The following is a 9,290-nucleotide window of genomic DNA, read 5'->3' as shown; positions in this document are numbered from 1 at the left end:
AGAGAGAGAGAAAGAGAGAGAGAGAGAAAGAGAGAGAGAGAAAGAGAGAGAGAGGAGAGAGAGAGAGAGGAGAGAGAGAGAAAGAGAGAGAGAGAGGAGAGAGAGAGGAGAGAGAGAGAGAGAAAGAGAGAGAGAGAGAAAAAGAGAGAGAGTCTTATTTGGATCATCTTGGGACTAAGTTCCACTGTAGAAGCCAGGATTTCTCTTTTATGTGAACATGTAGGTTGCTTTTATTAAAGCCATTTGAATTGATGCTTATCACTTGAAATAAATGCAACCAAAGCCAGCGCCCCTGATGCAGGTGACCACATGGAACACCACTTTGGTGTTGACATACTCATCCCATATTGTGGTTTATTTACTATGCTTCCCTTTCTAGCAGTGTGAGGGAGTGTGGGTGATGTAATGAAAGTCATTACTGTTTAAACAGCCACTGCCAGATGATTTTATTAGCATTGTCAAAGAACAGAATGCAAACAAGATGATATAGCTAGATAAATTTCAGACTTTCAGCTTATTTGAAAATAGAAAAGTTTATGGATTTTTTTCCTCTTTGGTTAAAAGTATACTTTCCTTTTCCTCAAGTAAAAGAAGTTGAAATTTGATAATGTTTTGAATATTAACTTCTCTGTTTCAGTTTGACATTTTTGTTAGCTCTCTGCCTTCTACAAGAATGGGAGCCCTGTATTTCATCTGCCTGTGTGTGACATTTTCATATGCTAATCCTATTCATTAGTATATAATTCTACTTAAGATCAACTGTAATGGATTTGCTTCAAATTATAGATCTTACTAGTTTAAAAAACAAAACAGGAATAAATGCCGTAGTACAGATTTTGATTTTTCTCTGGAAAAAATAATCTGCATTTGAGAGGAAGATTATTCTCCACATGCAGCTATGGAGAGTCTGTTCGTGTTTAGAAGCTGTATTTAAAGGGGAATGCTTTTAATATATATTATTTACATAGCCTTTTAGAAGTCTTCCATTTGTGTGCTTTAACAGGACCTGAAACACACATGAAAAGACCAGGCTAATATGCCTTCTCTTCAACATATACTGGGCCTTTTTGTTGTAAGATTTTATTGCTTAAAAGTTAAAAACATCATCAGAAATAGCATCCTGGCTTTCCTGTTTTTTTCACCAGTACATTCTTAATCAAATTTGCTCTTTTTTACCCTGCAAGTCTTCAGTGCCTGTGCTGTAGGTTGGACGTTTTCTCCCCGGGACTGAAAACCACAGCCTTCAGATCTAACAGTCTCAGATAAAAGTCTCAAGGGTGTAGAGGTTCCACTTGGACATGATCTTGCACACAGTTTGGGGTGTTAACTACTAGTTTAGAAGACTAACACTCACACTGGAGTGATTTAGGATCGACTCATCCTGTTGACCCCTCCCCCCAGTACATTTAGAAGACTTTGTTCCTGAGCCATAGGAGTATCTTAGAGATGGGATATGAAGCTTTATTTCTAGTCATTAAGAAGAACTTACCCTTTACTCAAATGACCCAGAATTTTAACCCAGACTTGCTCTGACAGAAGTTCTCATCCTCTCCATTGAAGCTTTTTCTGTTGTTTTCCTTTTTTCTTTTCTCACTATCTGTGTTCCTTTCCCCCAAACTGCTGAGAGGGAGAGACTCACATAGCAAGACTATGCAGCCTTATTATTATCTCTGTTTAAGCATTCACATTGCAAGAATTAGGAGAAAAGAAGAAACCTTGTGCACCATACCACAGGCCTCCCTCTACCCTCATGTATGTGACACTGCTGTTGCTTCCTTTCTTGAGACACTGTCTCAGGTTCGTAGCCCAGATTGGTCTCAGATTCTCTGCAGTACTCCTCCTTCAGCTTTCAAGTGCTGGGATTGCAGATGGGAGCCACTATTCTCTGCTCCAGTTTGTCTTTACACAAATCATCCAGTGGCAATGGAACATGTCTGTGATTCTAAGCTGCTTTTTACTTAATGTTGTATACTGTCTTTTACCAGATTGCTCACCATGTTCATACAAGTGTGCATGGGACCACAAGTATATCTTACCTACTTTGGGTGAGACCTGTTATATTATTTTATACTTAAAAACTACTTAAGGCTTATTTATTATTTTTAAAATTTCACTTAGCTTGACAAGTTATACTTATTTGCAATTTTGGGAGAATGTGTTGATATGTATGTAGTATGAAATGTTAGAATTAAGCTAGTTAACATACCTGCCACCATTCATTCTAATTACCTATAGCTTCCACCTAGGCACATTGTGGTCTTTTGACCAAAAGCTATTTCTAGACTGTGTTCCTACTCTGTGTGCACACTGCTCTGCTTCTTTACTATCGGTGTTTTAGATTCCCTGCAAAGGAGAAAGAAAATGTGGGCTTTGACTTAGTAGTAAAGCCTTCCTCTTCCAACAGGAGTGTGAAGATTTTCCTCTTTTCCTGAGTGGAGATACTATTGCTGTCTTCTGTGGGAGTACATGTTGACATATTCCTGATAACTATGAACTTTTATAACGGACTTTTCTTTTCTCTTAGAATTTTTCTTTGATTTGTAAATATGCCATTACTGGCAGATTTTCTGAACCATGTGGAAGAAATGGCATAGAAACTACCTTCTTTCAGTTTTAGAATTGGTTAAAATTGAAAAATGTTTTGCATCTGTGTTCCTAAATGAGATTAGTCATAATTTTCTCTTCTTATAGCATCTGCATTTTGCTTTGGAATTAAGAACACTCTAGCCTTGCAAAATAAGTTGAGGGTCATATATACCCATTAGCCTGCAAAGGACCCCAAGGTTACCTTTCCTTGGAGGACTTTACAATTAAATATACACTCTAACTGGCAGAGATTATTTTATCCTTAAAGTATTTGGAAACACCAACTTAGGATATTGTTGGTGTTGTCATTGTTAGATGGGGGTGAGGGGACACAGATATGGAGGAAGTTGTGATAGAGAAGATGGAGAAGTCTGGGTGTCTCCATTGGTCCAAACAATAGCAGGGTTACCCATTCTGCTTCTGCCTTTGGCTCTTTCTTGTAAGGCTCTTAGAACAGTCAGTTGGGAGTATGAGAACAGCGAGTTTAGAACTGTCAGTAAAGGTGTTAACTAAACAGAAGGTTCCTGCACCCAATGGGGGTTACTCTGAGTTCCTCTGTACACAGTGGAAATGATACAGCTTCTCTTTCAGGCCCTCCCTTCCCAGCTCCTGGTCATTTTGAGCCATGTATGACACCCTAATCCCTGTAAGTCTCTTCTTGGGGCCAGTTTCAGCCACATTTTGCTTCTACATCTAGAGATGTAGCTGTGGTGTCTCTCCTTCTATGAAAAAGCTAACTGATGCCAAAGTTAGGAATGCTCAGGTTTGAGCTTCATGCATTTGTGCTGTGTCCAGTGATTTCTTACAGATGAGCAAATGTGCTCATTGTCCCAAATCCTTTCCTATTCTAAGTGTGACAGTTTTAATCAATGCAGTGTTGGGGCTTGTGCTATATGCCAGATATTGGATCCTCAGAAGTGACTGTTCTTCCATTTTCCACATTTTTCCTCTATGGCTCTCTCCTTTTCTGATACCACAGGTTTCTGTTTCTCTTTCACTTTGCCTTCTGTCAAAGCCAAACCTTTTAATGGGAATTTCAAGTTTATAAAATCCCTTCCTGAGAAGACCTGCCCCCAGCTCCTGAATGAGGCTTGTTTGTTTGTTTGTTTGTTTGTTTCGAACCCAGTGTCAGTGAGGGCATAATGGCACTTGACTCCTGTGGGACTCCCTTCTTCCTCTGTTCTGTGGGCTTCGATTGCTGTCCCAGTGAAGGTGAGAGGATGGAGGATCAGACCATGGAAAGCCAGTGCAAGCTGCATGCATGTCCGATGCTGTCCTTGCTGACAAAATGCAAACCATAATTTAGGACTTTGATTTAAAACAAACTCCTCAATGAAATACGTTCTTTTTGATGAAGAAGAGCGAGAACACTTACATGGGCTTCATTGTGCTTCGCTCTCCATTTGGCTAAACTCCAGCAAGCACTTCTCTTTTATTTTTATTTTTGATGCAGTAGTGGGCTTTGCTGGTCTTTATGTATTCTAAATAATATCTTATTTATTTGAGAATTTTTACAATGTATTTTGATCATCTTCATATTCCCTCTTTTCCTACTTGTCCCAGATCTACCCTTGCCTCTCTATCCAGAGAAGCTGAGAACCCAATCCTTTACTCTCCCTCCCCTATTTCCCATTTAGTGTTGGCCAGCTACTCTTAGGAGTAAGGCTTACCCTGAAGTGTAGTCAGTTAACCAGAGGTCACCCACTGAAGAAAACCCAATCTTTCTGTATTACTTTTCTATTGTTTTGATAAGACATCATGGCCAAGGAAACTTAGAAAAGAAAGGTTTATTTGGGGCTTTTAGTTTTAGAGGGATAGGAGTAATAACTATCGTGGTAGGGAGCATGGTAGCAGGCAGGCAACAGCTGAGAGCTCACATTCCATCCACAAACAGGAAACAGAGAGTGGATTGGAGATTGTGGGAGGCTTTTGACAACTCAAACTCTTCCTAATGTCAGATCTCCAACAAGGCCACACCTCCTAATCTTTTCCAAATAGTTCTATCAACTGGGGACTAAATATTCAAACTTATGAACCTATGCAGACATTCTCATTCAGGCCACCACATTCCACTCACTGATCCCACAGTCTCATGACCATATAATGCAAAATGCATTTAGTCCAGCTTCAAAAATCCTTATAGTCTTTTACAGTTTTAACAGTTTCAAAGTGCAATATCTCTTCCGAGACTCAATGTCGTCCTAATTACAACCCCCTGAAAATCAAAAGGCAAATTAACGTACTTCCAACATACCATGGCAAAGAATATGTGTTGCCATTCCAAAAGGGAAGGATTGGTTATGTTGTATGACAAAATGTTTCCTGGGGAGACACCACACACACACGTCTACTCATCCCAAATAGGGAGCGTACCATAGACCAAAGTACAACTATCACCAAAGTTCAGCTTGGTGAACTAATGAGTTCTATTGGGGTTACTTACAGGAATATGGGTGAGGGGTTACTTACAGGAGCAGAAATGACTAAAAGACAGTTGCTTCACCAAAGCCCACTGCAGCATGGCTGACACCTCACAAATCTGGGAACTTGGAACATACTTGCATCTGGTAGGCATCTTGACAGGTTGGAGAATGTCCTTTCCAGGTACCTCAGTTGGTCTAACCCTCTTCAGGGTGCTTGGCTGGTTTCTGCTTCTTCTAGGCATTTGGTCTGGTATCAGAGTCATCTTTTCAGCTTTGCTTGGCTCAGAGTCTTCTTTGCGGCTCAGCTTCCTTTCTTGTTGCAGTTGTTTCTTTACATAAACAAATTCCTACACTATCTAACCTCAGATGCATCTTTAGCTGCACAGGACAGAGGTCAGGCAACCTTTCCTGCTGCTGCTGCTGATACTCTTGATCTTTGTATACTAATCTCGAAGACTGAAAGATTTCCTCTAATCCTTTAACTGTTTTCAGGGTGTTTCTGTATTCACATGGTAGATCCCATTCATCAAGCAGACATGCCACTCCATACCACATAGATGAAAACTGCCATTCTAGGATTCTGCCCACAGATACTCCTAATCCTGATGTTTCAGCTTTAGTTGCATATCTCACTACCCACAGTAAGAAACATGAAACTGTTATCAAAGCACAAAGGTACACAAACATACACTTTATAGGAAAGCACAATTCTATTGGAATTTCCTTCACAGATGCTCTTACTTCAGGGTGTTCAGCAATAGCCTCAGTTGCTACCTATAAATGGCCAGGACCATGCACTCACTTCTCCCTAACTCATTTTTGGTTCTGCTGTGTCCCTGTTCAGGTGCCAATTATGTTGTGTGACAAAACTTTTCCTGAGGAGACACAATACACTCATCTATTCACCCTGGAGAGTCATACCACAACAGACCAGATACCACTAAAGTACAGCTTGGTGAACCAAAGACTGTTATTGGGGTTTACTTAACAGGAACAGATTTGACTAACAGATAGCTGCTTCACCAAAGCCTAGTCCAACATGGGTGACAGCTCACAAAATGAGGACCTGCAGGTAGCTCAGCAGGTTGGAGAATGTCTTTGTTGATTTAAATGTCCTCCAGGCAACTCAGCTGGTTTCTGCTTCTTCTAGGCATCCAATCAGGCCTCTCACTCCTCTAGTCTCAGAGGGGCTCTCAGCTTTTACAGCTTACTCTGACAGAGAAGACTCTAGTGAATCTGGTCAGTTTCAGGGACTTCCTGAAGCTATTTTGACTTGTTTACCTTCTTGCTTAAGGAGCTTCCAGGCAGTATGGAATGTCTTAATTTCGGAGGAAACTGTTAACACAACAGGGCATAGTGTGAAAATAGGGACCAAAGCAAGATCAAACTAAATAAGGCAAATTTCAAATCCTGGAGCTCTATGTCTGATGTCAGAGGGCTTAGATAGCTCTTCTTTCCAGTTTTGCTGCCTACAACACACTTCTCTCACTGGGGCTGGTTCTGCTCTCTGCAGCTCTCCATGGCAGACACTCCACAGCTCTTGTACCTTTAATGTCTTAGAGTCTCCAATACAATCCAGGGTCCATTTTGACATTTTCCCAAAATGGCCTCTCGGGGCCTCTATGCAGGGACTTCTCTGCCATATTTTTGGCCTCAGCAGCTTTTCTTTAACTTTGGAGAAAGAATCCACAACCCCATTTCATGCATCCTCATGACTGTAAAGCTATAACTGCATGGAGAACATTGCCAACTTTGGCTACCCACTTGAGATGATGAGCCTACACCCCTTACATCACATTTACAACACCATTCATTGCTTTTTGGAGCAGAAAATTCCTTAAGCTTTCTCTTTTCCCAAGATGGAAACTTAGCTGGGTGGAGTCTTGCCCTAAAGGTGTCCCTTCCTCTACCCAGTGAAGTCAGGCTTATCCTTAGTCTTCTCGTCTTGTTCAGCACAAGCCTTGGCTCCAATATCAACTTTTCTTGGTTCTCTTTTACTGTTCAAATTGTACATTTTGTATTCTTTTTGCCCTGTTTTCTCTTTTTTATTGAAGATCTATATGAGAATGATTACTAATAACCATACAATACAGTCAATATTAAGTTGTCTTGAAAAACCTCTACTGAAGAATTAGTTCATAGCTTTTCAATTTAGCTTCAGGAAAATTGTTAGGACAAGGAACAATTGTTAGGACATTTTTTTTTTTTTTAAATCAAGGGATCATCTCTAGACCAGTTACTAATATTGTTCTCCTCTAAAACCTTTTGAGCTAGGCTTCAAACCCCACCCCAGGACAAGTCTTCAGCAAATCCACACCTTCTACTTTTTCTCCAAATGTTCCACCAGCTGGAGACTGACTATTCAAACATATAAGCCTATGGGGACCATTCCTATTCAAGCCTCCCTATCTTTCACAGAAGCTACTAAATGCTAATACTCCTTACACATGGGTGGGGTCAGTTGCCCACCTCCCCTGAACCTATGCTAGGATTTTGTCTGTCTTGAGCTTACAGAATTTTTGTGCATACTTCCACAATTGTCATACATGTATCTGTCTGTTGTGTCTGGAAAATGCCATTTTCTTGAAGTTATCCACTGACTTGGGCACTTATAATCTCTCTGCCCCTTCTTCTGTGAAAGTCTAGAGCCTTGAGGAGAGGGGAATGATACATGTATCCCAGTTACTGTTAAGACTCCAAAGTTTTTTATTCTCTGCATGTTGTCTAATTTTGGTCCTCTGTTTCCACTGTAAAAAGATGCTTCTCTGGTGTGGGTGAGTGATATATTGGACTATGGATATAACAGCAAGTCATTAGGAGTCAGGTCAACGTTATAGTTGTTTAGCAGAGTACTAGTAGCTTCCCCCAAAGGCCTATGACTTATCTGATCACAGGTGTTTTTTTGTTTTGTTTTTTGTTGTTGTTGGTTTTGTTTTATTTATTTGTTTTGTTTTATTTTGTTTTGTTTTGTGTCTCTCTATTACAAGTGCCAGCTATGGGGGCCATCTTATGGAGAAGGCTTTAAATCTAGGCCAAAAATGGTTGGCTACTTCACAGGGTTCACAGCTGGGTGAGATTGGTGATTACCTTTCTTCTTTAGTAGTGTGCTTAGTACCCTCCAGCTCTGTGAAGGCTAGCTAGTAGGGATTACACTTCCAGTTCACTATCTATTTGATTTTTCCATGTTTATGACTCAAGTATGTGGTGTCTTCAGCAATAGAATCTCACTGTTAACTTCCAGAGGGTAATAAAAAGCACTGGAAATAGCTTGTAATGTTTAGAGGATTCTGGGGACCCCATGGGCCAAGGGCTCAAAAAGAGGTAACCCATTCCTGGTATTGGTACTTTTATTTGGTAGTGTGTGTTTAGTTGGGAATTAGCCTCCCATTATATGGTATCTCTCTCTCTCTCTCTCTCTCTCCAAATATATATGTGTGTGTGTATATATATATATATATATATGTATATATATATATATGTATACATATATGTGTGTGTATATATATATGTATATATATATATATACATATATATATATATATATATACAAATTTAGGAAACTTCTATTGTTATATGTTTCCATATGGATTTTTCAAAATGTTGATAGCAGTAGTTATCCCACTTCTGTATTCTGTTCTCTACTCTTCCATCTTATTGGCTTTTATTTACTTATTTATTTCTGGCAGCCTTTATCAGTGCTGGCTCCGAGGGATCAGTGTGTGAATATGTTGGATACTCACTTTGCTCACAGGAGCTTTAGTTTTAGTTTTAGTTGCTCACAGGAGAAAGTATTCAGTAATGCTATAGGATTGGATTTCCCTTGCCACAGGATTTAATAACCCTGCATAGTTATCACTCTTACTACTGGTAGGTATTTGTGAGTAGATTGACTGGTGATTGGCTTTAAGACACTAGAGTTGTGTAGTGTCTCTGCCATATCAACTTGAGGAAGTGGGTACAGTCACTGTGGATGCCTTTCTTACTCTAAGATCAAAAACAGAATTTACAGAGTGCCAACTTAGCTTCTTAATTGTCTTCAAGTGTACCTTCTTGTGAGATGCCTTAGGTCAGTTTTTTGTTCTCCTTTATCATAGTTAAAGATGCTAGCGGAGCAATGAGTTTGGGAGTGCTATGGACTGAGGTTTAAAAACGATTTTAAAAATACTGTTTAATTTTAATCTTGTAGTTTTGAAGCACTATTATAGCAAAAGACTATGATTTAGTGTTTTTTTGTTTTATTTTGCTTTGTTTTTTGTTTTTGTTTTCTTTTTTTTTTTTTTT

At 39.6% G+C, this 9,290-nt stretch overlaps 1 protein-coding gene across 12 annotated transcripts in view; it reads left to right on the top strand.

The window, feature by feature from the left end:
• Sox6 (SRY-box transcription factor 6) overlaps positions 1-9,290 on the top strand; it is a 618,663-nt gene that overhangs the window by 223,255 nt on the left and 386,118 nt on the right. The gene's annotated exons all lie outside the window — the stretch shown is intronic.

This window comes from Mastomys coucha, unplaced genomic scaffold, assembly GCF_008632895.1.
Source record: "Mastomys coucha isolate ucsf_1 unplaced genomic scaffold, UCSF_Mcou_1 pScaffold21, whole genome shotgun sequence".
Taxonomy (NCBI): domain Eukaryota; kingdom Metazoa; phylum Chordata; class Mammalia; order Rodentia; family Muridae; genus Mastomys; species Mastomys coucha.
The sequence above is the reverse complement of the archived record's forward strand: the minus strand, read 5'-3'. Positions and strand labels throughout refer to the sequence as shown.